The sequence below is a fragment of the Agrilus planipennis genome, unplaced genomic scaffold (assembly GCF_000699045.2).
Source record: "Agrilus planipennis isolate EAB-ADULT unplaced genomic scaffold, Apla_2.0 scaffold334, whole genome shotgun sequence".
Lineage (NCBI taxonomy): Eukaryota > Metazoa > Arthropoda > Insecta > Coleoptera > Buprestidae > Agrilus > Agrilus planipennis.
In genome coordinates, this window is record NW_020442453.1 from 72,370 (window position 1) to 82,305 (window position 9,936).

General features: G+C 33.1%; 1 long non-coding RNA gene across 2 annotated transcripts; it reads right to left on the reverse strand.

The window, feature by feature from the left end:
* Nucleotides 1–1,048: 1,048 nt before the first annotated feature.
* LOC108742491 lies at nt 1,049–1,884 on the reverse strand. 2 transcript variants are annotated; one of them, XR_001938683.2, is made up of 4 exons: nt 1,735–1,884; nt 1,485–1,652; nt 1,235–1,427; nt 1,049–1,168 (listed from the first exon to the last, which is right to left on the reverse strand). It is a non-coding gene; the product is annotated as an uncharacterized LOC108742491 (long non-coding RNA). The 2 variants fall into 2 exon arrangements; XR_001938682.2 differs by having other exon boundaries at nt 1,710–1,884.
* Nucleotides 1,885–9,936: the final 8,052 nt, after the last annotated feature.

Below are 9,936 nucleotides of genomic sequence, written 5' to 3' on the forward strand. Positions count from 1 at the left end.
CCTATTTTTTATTGACTTCCATAGAATCCTCTGATCTCTTACCCTTTCGAATAACTCATTATTTCTAACCTTTTATATCCACGGTATCCTCATCATTCGCCTGTAATACCACATTTCAAACGCTTCAAACCTTTTCTTTTCCGCCGCGCCCACCGTCCATCTTTCTCACCAGTACAGCGCCGTGTTCCAAACGTACACCTTTAACAATCTTTTTCGATTTTCTAAATTAAGCATTCGCTAGCATAGAAGTGACTCTGCTTTATATCCCTACTACTCCTTCCGTCCTGACTTATATGACTTCCTAGATATCTAAAATCAGCCACTTCTTCTAATTTTTCGTCTCCTATCTTTATATTCGCTCATTTCTTTCCTTCCCTTGCATACCAGTATTTTTGTTTTACTGTAATTTATTTTCATAAAATACTGTTTTGTCAATACCGCTTCCATTTTATTTAAAGCTATTTCTAACTTCCCCTTGCTAAATGCTAGTACTGCTATATCATCTGCAAATCTAAGAATACTAATCTTTTGCTGCCGTATATTTATCCCTACAGTTGTACTGTCTTTAATGATGTTGATCGCGTTTTCGATGTGTAGATTAAAAAGTAGCGGTGATAGTGTACATCCCTGTCTGACTATTACTACATTGAAAAAAAAATGTTTGCTCAGGTGACAAAATATAAGTTACCACAAACAAAAATATTAGTAACTATAGTCTCAACACATTTTATTGTTCCCACAAATTATTTATTTGAAAAAAATTGATGTAGTAACTAATCATTTTGTTATTCGAACAACAACGGTTTGTCACTTTTTTCTACATACTGTAGTAGTTGTTACAAGAAACGTATATGCTATCTTGTATTTGTCAGTGATACTATCATCAATTGTTGGATGAACAAATAATGCTATTTAGCAAAAAAAATAATTTTGTTACAAGAACAAACTGATTAGGCAATCTTACAACTATGTAATAAAAAAAGAGAGTTCATTTAACTTACTTTTTATTTCAATGGATATTATATAGAACAAAACAAACGGAAAAAATAACAATTGAAAAAAAAACTTAAATATAAATGATTAAACATGTTTATTTGACACTGATCCGAAGTGAGACAAATAACGTCCCATCAGCAGTGGACATACAACAAATAGCCATTATCGACTGCTAGAATACAAAAATTCAGCGAAATTAAAAAACTTACATAAATGCTTCCACACCACTTCTACATACATCAATGATTATCCCACTTTGTACACAGATTATAGAGTTCTTTTTGAATCAGTACCCAGGTTTGTTCTGATTTCCGATTTCCTGTTGTTTTAATGTTTTTGCGTAATTTATTATTTGACTAGAAAATACTGCCCAATCAGAGGACATTTTTGTTGCGTTCTCAACGATAAAGTAAGTCGAAATCACGTTCGAGCTGTAAAATTATAAATATTATTTATTATTTTATATTATTAATATACCAGTGTATAACCTAGTGGTTGTTTCAGGGAAGGAAATTTTCCCATATATTCCATTATGGTACAATAATCTTCTATTAACCGACCCTGACGTAACAAGTAAGTTTTTCTCCATTTTTCTTCTATTTCCGGTCATGGGTCGCTACTATTTTCTAGCCAGATAATATATTCACAAGAAGAAACTGTAATTTAAATATGTAAAAACTGCTTCATTAACGTACCATCTAAACCGCTAATACTTTTAATATTCCGTAAAGATATTACCTATCTTCAAATTCCGAATCAGAAGTTCCAAATTCCATTCCTTCAACAAATTAGCCACTTCCATTTTTTGCTCACTACTTCTATTTGATGCATCTAATTCACATTAAAACCGAAAACGAAATGAATTTGAAACGATGTGTAATGTGCATCACGCAAGCGCTTAGAAATATTATTATAGCGTTCTTGCTTTCAACAAACTTATTTGTTACCAGAACAAAGTAAATTAATAATATTTCTTTTTTTTTGACAAACTAGTTTGTTATAAACAGTAAATACGCCTACAAATTCTTGCTTCTTAAGAAAACTATTGTTGTTTGTAAAGGTAGGTAAAGCAATTTTTGAAATTACTAAGTACTTTAGTTTAATTAAGTAAATATTTGTTTTTCGAAATAAAATCTATGTAACATATTTTATTTTGTTGTCAAGACCAATTCATTTTTTTCAGTGTAGTATATTTAACATCTTGTCCCATTTAACACTGTCAAAAGTTTTTTCTAAATCTACAAATACTATGAACGCTCTCTTTCCTTTTTCTATCGTCTTCTCTATTGTTACCCCTAAAGCTAGAATGGCCTCCCGTATTCCTCTATTTCTTCTAAACCCAAATTGATCTTCCCCTAATAGTTCTTCCACCCTTTTTTCTATTCTCCTCTGCACAATTCTAGTTAAAATTTTTGACGCATGGGAAGTTAAGCTAATTGTTCGAAATTCCTCGCACCTATCCGCGCCTCTCTTTTTATGTGTTATTACTACCACGTTCCGTTTATAATCCTTTGGGACTTTCCCTGTGTCGTAAATATGACTAACTAGCTTAAACATACAATCTCTAACCTCTTGTCTTGCATGTTTTAGAATTTCCCCTTGTATCTAATCTACCCCTGGCGTCTTATTATTCTTTAAGTTTTTTAATGCCACATCGAACTCTTCTCTCATTATGGGATAACCTTACACAGGGAGATTTTATTTACGTTTTGTGTTTGATGATACCACAATTGATACGCAGTCGCCCATCGCTGTGCGAACCGCTGCGCTTCCTTTCTTTCATTAATGATGGTGCTTTTTCTCTTCGGTTAAATTAATACCCCCATCAGAATGATGTTCTGCCACGCGAGCGGTTCATGGTAATCGATTCACTAATGAAATATCTTTTTTATTTTATTTTTTCTTATTATAGGCAAAGTACATAGGTCAACTATCGACCCCACGCGATTTCTAGTGAGGATAATAAGCAAGAACCTAGAAAGAAAGAACTGACTACATTCAGACACTACAACTAATTAATATTTTCATCAGAATAACACAAACAATAATTTTTCAGAACATTCACAAGGCCTATTATGGAATTTATTAACATAGTATCAAGTATTCTTATTATAACTTCTGAATGTAAATAACATTTTAAACTTTGAATTGTAATGTGTAATTGTAATAAAATGATTCTGACAATTAGAAGCACAGTATGTCAAGACAAATCCATGAACTTGGCCAAGTGGCTATAGGTTAGGTTAACAGATTCCTCGATTTTATACACCCATTAGTGAATAATTAAGCTGACTGTCAATGCGTTAATAAGATGATTTGTATTCTTTTTTACGAATTCTCATTTACATGTAGTATAAATACTTGTCGGTAAATAAACTACAATTTATAAATAAAAGTCGAAGTGTTTGTTAAAATATTATATATAAAAGAAATTATGAGTGTTGTCAGCGCACGGCAAAGTAGTATTACGTAGTTAGTATCAGCAATTTCTTATGCCGAAGTGTACGAAGTGTTGCATACCTATTTACAAACGATTCCTTTAAATTTAATTTTTCAGTGTTTAACACAAAGAAAATCACCACTGAAATCAATGGTGTTAACTGTTTCGAGCTCACAGTGACTGATAAGGGGGAAGAACCTATTTTATTAAACTTTGGTTTAGAAGCAGCTTCTTCCGAAAAGACAAAATTAAATCCGGCCATAATTGTACGTTTCGCTTGAATCTTCTATTTAGTTTCGACAAAGTTTTAGCTACGAAAAACTCGACTGAGATTCTTGGATATTCAATTGTCTTAAACTACCGTCTTCATCTGAAATAGTAGCACGAAGTTTCGAGTATTATTTGCATCAATGTTACATAATGGTTATTAGAAAAGCATTATGCGATGATGGGATGGATTCTTGCAATAAATTCAAAACATTAGTAAACTTTCGGGTTCTTCCTCGATTACTCCGTATAAACTAAGAAGCTGTGTAAGGTGGTTATGCCAAGTAAAGTGGCTGAAGGCAAAAAGTTCGTTTTAATGCAAGTATTATGTTCAAATAGGCTGCAGAGGACTCGAGTTCGATTCTCGGCAAGGATTGACGGCAGCAACAATTTTTCCTCATTAATTTGAGGTTATGGGTAAAATTAACTCACTAATACAGTCAATTAACGCTACAAAAATTCAAAGTATTTTATGCATCGAGTTTACCACCAAATTAAAGGCTCAAATACGCACGATCCGAAAATATGAATTTTATTTACATTAAGGATGTTTGGGAGGTACAATTGGAGACAAGAGTAGGTACATAAAATTAGAAATTCTTATTAATTAGATTTTGCAGCATATCATGCGGTAGATAAATACTATCTATACTAAAAAAAACGTATACGGTTTGCGAGAAAATTTGGAATTTGACAAAAAACTTTGAATTGAATTTGAAATTTTTTAACTGACTTTTGACAGTGAATATGCCTTGATTTCAACTTCAAAACAATAAAATATTTAGTTTCAATCTCTATTAATAATGAGCGTAAAACTTTTTAATATGTTTAAATATTAATTAAGACTTTAAAATTGCATTTATTTCAGACAATTATAAATATTATCATTATATTATCAAGTAAAAACGTGATTTTCAGCAAATTTTTCATTTAGTGAATTTGAATAACCTTACGCTAAAGTGATTCTCCAGAGTTCAAGTTGCTTGTTATAAAAGTTTGAAATTTCTGGTAGCTTTTTCTCTGTTAATAAAAATAAATTAAATCTGTTCGATTAACGAATCTCCATAAAATGACGTGTAAAATTACAATTTTTTAAAATTTCAATAGTTCTTTAAAGGTTTAGTGAATCTATTTGTAATTTTTACAGGAGTTTTATAATAGAATGATTTTCTCGTAACATTTTGATATACCTCCCAAACATCCTTAAAACGTAAAAGTCAAATTCGACCCACATTTACAGACAGTTCCTTGAAAGAGTGACCAGTGCAAATTCTGCTTTAATTTAAGTAACAACAATGCTTTCTTTGTGAAATGTGACAGTCCTGTCTAGACGACAAACCTCCATCAAATGAGAAGCTTTCCGTTTGAAATAGAATAGAAGATTCTCATCACAAAGTGTCCATTTTGAATCCTCCCACACTCTTATCAGGTGTTCCAAAATAAAAATGAACCAATGTAACTGTCATCGCCTGAGCCCACATTTCATAACGCAACAACAAATACGTATCTCTATAGAAACACATAAACTTTGAAGGAATATAAGGATGGGCAACTAAGAAAACAACTTTTTTCCCTATATATAGATATGAAATGCATTGACATTTAATAGTGGTTAATATCAAATACTAGCTTTTCCCGGCGGCTTCGCACGTACAAATTTACATTGTTTCTCCTTAAAACCTTTTCACTATCAATTCACCCATACAACGTTTTAATTTTATGTAATGTCGCCATCTTAGATTTCAAATACAAACGTAGCAACAACATTTCATCCTTAAGGGTTGGTTTTTAAAAATTGCCAAAACACGTATTTGTTTAATTTCAACAATGAGCAACCCTCGAGTAAATCCGAGTACAAATAACATTATACCCCATAGAAACGTTGCAACCACTTTTCATTTGAATAATAATATCAATATACGAAGCTTCAGGTAAATTCAACCACAAATAAAGTAAGTCCCAAATAAAACTTGCAACACTTTTTCACACCACCCCTTTTTGGAGGTTGAATTTGTTAAAATGTTGAGATAGGTGAAAATACCACAAATGGTGCGTAAACGCCACCTGTAGTACGATGCTACATTTTTAGGATTACGTATGCCCTAACATGTTCCATTTCAATATATGGATGTCTACTTGCTGAAACGAATCCCGGCGTAGCTAACCTCACTAGAAGTTGGTCTGTGTTCTGTCGAAGCTGTCTGCTACGCGCTGATGAGATGCAAAAAGATCGAAATCGCCATCAGCGTCTGGCAGTTTCGACAGAATACAGACCACTTCGAATTATATTAGTCGAAATAGGTCTTTCAGACATTAAATGAGAGACCATTAAGACGAAATTTCAAGTAAACCTGACCACAAATAATATATATTCCATTTAAACATTGCAACTCTTCTTCACCACTTATCCCTCCCAACAGAGATTGAATTTTTTAACCAGACTAATTTTATATGAAAAAGCATTAAAGCTAAATTTCAGATAAATCTAACCATAAATAAAACACCATACTTAACCATAGAGAACATTACGTTTAACTGTCAGTTGCGTTTTGTCATTCCATGTCAGTTGCGTTTTCATATACCACGTCTTTTTATTCCACGGGAACGAGATAGAAGGTATCCCATGTCCGCCTCCTGGTTCTAAACTACCTCCCCACCAATTTTTAGTCAAATCGGTTCAGCCGTTCTTCAGTTATAATCAATGTAACTAAAACGACTTTCTATTATATATATATAGATTGTTGTCAGACCCTCGCCGGGAATCGAACCCGGGACCTTTGGCTTTACGCACTAATACTCTGAGCACTAAGCTACGAGATATGACAACAGCAACCACAACAAACCGAGCCTACGAGCTTACAGATCCGTCGATTTTTTAACGACAAATTGTACTTATTAGATCACAGATCTGTCGACGTAATGTAATTATATTAGTACTATATATTCGAAACACTTTGACATTTAATAGTGGTTTATATTAAATATTAATGAAAATTCGTTTTCAATTTTTTATCCACTACAAACCACCTCAGGTTAATAAGGAAAAATTTGTTGATGTTGCCACACCCTCACCAGGAATCTCTCGCAGCTAAGTGGTCAGAGCATTGGTGCGTAAAGCCAAATGTCCCGGGTTCGATTCCCGACGAGGATATGACAACAGCAACAAATTTGAGGTAGTTTATAGTGGGTAAAAAAATTGAAAACAAATTTTCACATTAATATTTAATATTTAACATTTTTTTTAATTAAATAGGTGAAACATATATATTTATCCATAATAATAATAAAAATCTCTCTTACACTACTTCCTTATCTATTTGATGAAATATAATCATCCACTTTCAAGTGACTTCTTTGATAGGTAATGCCGCCGGAGTAAAACTGTGAAATATCGATATACAATCTGAAAACTGTGTGCAGGTATTTGTATGCACACTTCTGTCTAATTATTTTAGGCACCATTTACGAATCCATTCCACTTGCTTTTGTTATTCTAGATTTTAGAGCGTCGGCTCCGAGTTCATTTTGTTTCTGCGAATTCTCAATTTCATGAGAAGTGAATTAAAAGTGATCAAAAAAACTCTTTGATTTCTTGGTTTTTCCTTTTCGTTTGTTGTTTTCTTCCAGGAAATTACTTTTTCCGGGGTGTTAAATGACGTTAGGCAGTGAAACGCCAAGGCAATTTATTTACCTAAATTCGTTTTTTGTTCTTTTTTTTTGAGTCAATAAATATACGAATTAGTCGTTGAGTTTTGAACGATTTAGTAAATCAATTGCAAATGTTTATGGCGTGATGTTTTCATTTCTTTTTATTGCTGATTCTGAAGTTGTACAAGGAGGCATATTAATGATGTATTTTTAATTACAACTGATACATCCTTTTCAGATGTCGTCGGTATTTCATTTGTTCTTTTATATAATTTACAGCTGGTAAAAGAATTCACCCCTTGAACGAAAACGCTCAGATGGCAGACAATAATACTGCGATAATTACATTTACCTTTGACAGTTTTTTCATTTCGGCACTTGAGCACTTGAAGATAACGTCGTCTTGATAGGGAATTTCATCTACCAATACACAAAAAAAATGTGTGGCTTTATGAAACCACGATGTAAGTGAAACTTTTCGAATTGAAGGTATTGTTAATTATTCGATTTATGGTATTAAAATTAAAATCGTGTTCTTAATCTTTTGTTAGTGATTGGAAAATTGCAATGATACCTAATGGGAAATCAATAATAGACAACATATCCAACTAAAAAATGGAATATCAATCTGCATATGAGAGTAAGGAATACATAATAAATACAATCATTCAGATGATAGACGCATGTTAAAAACTGTTAACAGTATTTATTTAAATCATTGAATCATTTTGAACTTCTGTTATTCTATCAATAATTTCATCTTCGCTTTGAGTTTCAGTCTATAAATGTGATTGTCATACACTTGCACAAATGAGTGAGAATATAAATGCTACACGGTTAGCTCATGCGAGGCATGGGCGCCACCAGGCTGACCTTCGCTGCTCTGCCGAGCGCGTTGCAGTTTTACGCTCATTTTTCATTTTTCCAATTTGAAGCTTTCCAGGAACGCTCCTAAAAACGACCTAGCCTTCTTCGGGTCCTTAGAGTTTCGTTTTTGGTATAAATTTTCCTATTCCATCTTGTATTCATAATAGATAACAATTACTTTGGGATCAACACTCCCCAATGTTTTTTATTAGGATACATTTATGATCATCTAGAACTTTATATGCTAAGACGTGGACGTTAACACAATGGGGCAGGAAAAGGTTGGAATTGTTTGAGATAAGGTATTGGAGAAGGATGGAAACAATCAACTGGATAGAGAAAAGAACTAACGTGGACGTGTTAATGACTAATAAAGAGAAGAGATGCTTGTTATCAATAACTGAAAACGGAAGAGGAAGGATGATAGGCTACTTGCTCTGAAGAATATATCTAATAGAAGAGAAATTTGAAGGAAATAGGGTAGGAGAAGGTTTAAACGAAATTATTTTGACCCAGTGAAAGGAACAGCGGATGTCGGATTCTACCAGAAAATCAAATCAAAGAATAAGGTGTGTTGATTACTCCGTCGGTACGAGAATCACTGTTAAAGAAGAAAAAGAAAAATGAATACTTTTCCACCCAATAAAGTTGAAAATTCTACCTCAAAAGGATTTACATAGACACTATCTTAATGAGACACTTTTCAATTTTGGTATTGTTAAATTCAATTCATTAGTGAATCAATTTTTTGAATTAACGTAATCCACTACAGATAACCTCAAATTAAATAGTTTTTGCTACAACTCCGTCACCGGCAGTCGAACTCGATCCTCCGGTTTTACGTTCCAGTAATTTTTCCTCATTAATTTGGGGTTGTCTGTAGAAAAACTTAATTCAAAAAATTGATTCACTAATGCATATCATTGTAACTTTTAATTTGACCCCTTGACGCAATTTTTATAAAGTTTAACGTTTTGAGAACGATATCCGTAATTTGTTCCAAAATGTTATGACGCACTCCTGGGTAGGATTCCTTAATTATCCGTAGTAGTTAACTGCCTATTTAGAGCAATTTAACACATTAGTGTAGAGTACCGGTCATCCGATAATGGCTGCAATTATAATTAGAGCGTTTAATCAAAGCATCCCAAGGCAACTTTGGACATCTGATAGCCTTAGGACACCCATTACCAAATGCGAATCTAAAATTATTTTGAACATTACAAGGTGTATCAATTAGTTTTGTAGGGGTTGATCTTCGATATTGATATTTTTTCAAAATTAATAGGTAGGTATTATCTGGAAGATGATTTGAAACATTAAATTCTTTAAAATAAAATAATTCGAAGTGGTCTGTTTTCTGTCAAAGCTGCCAGACGCGGATAACGATTTCAATCATTTTGGATCTCATCAGCGCGTCGCAAACTGTTTCAGCAGAACACAGACCAACTTGTCTTAACAGCGCGTTTTAGAAAATACCACAAATGGCGCGGTAAACGCCATCTGTAGTACGATGCTACATTTTATGATTACGTATTTTCCAACTAAGTCCATTTAAATATATGGATATCTACTTGCTGAAATGAATCCCGGCGTAGCTAACCTCAACGTGATAGGAACGTTACCATAATCGAATAAAATAATTCGAAGTATTCTGTCGAAACTGCCAGACGCGGATCGCGATTTCGATCTTTTTGGATCTCATCAGCGCGTCGCAG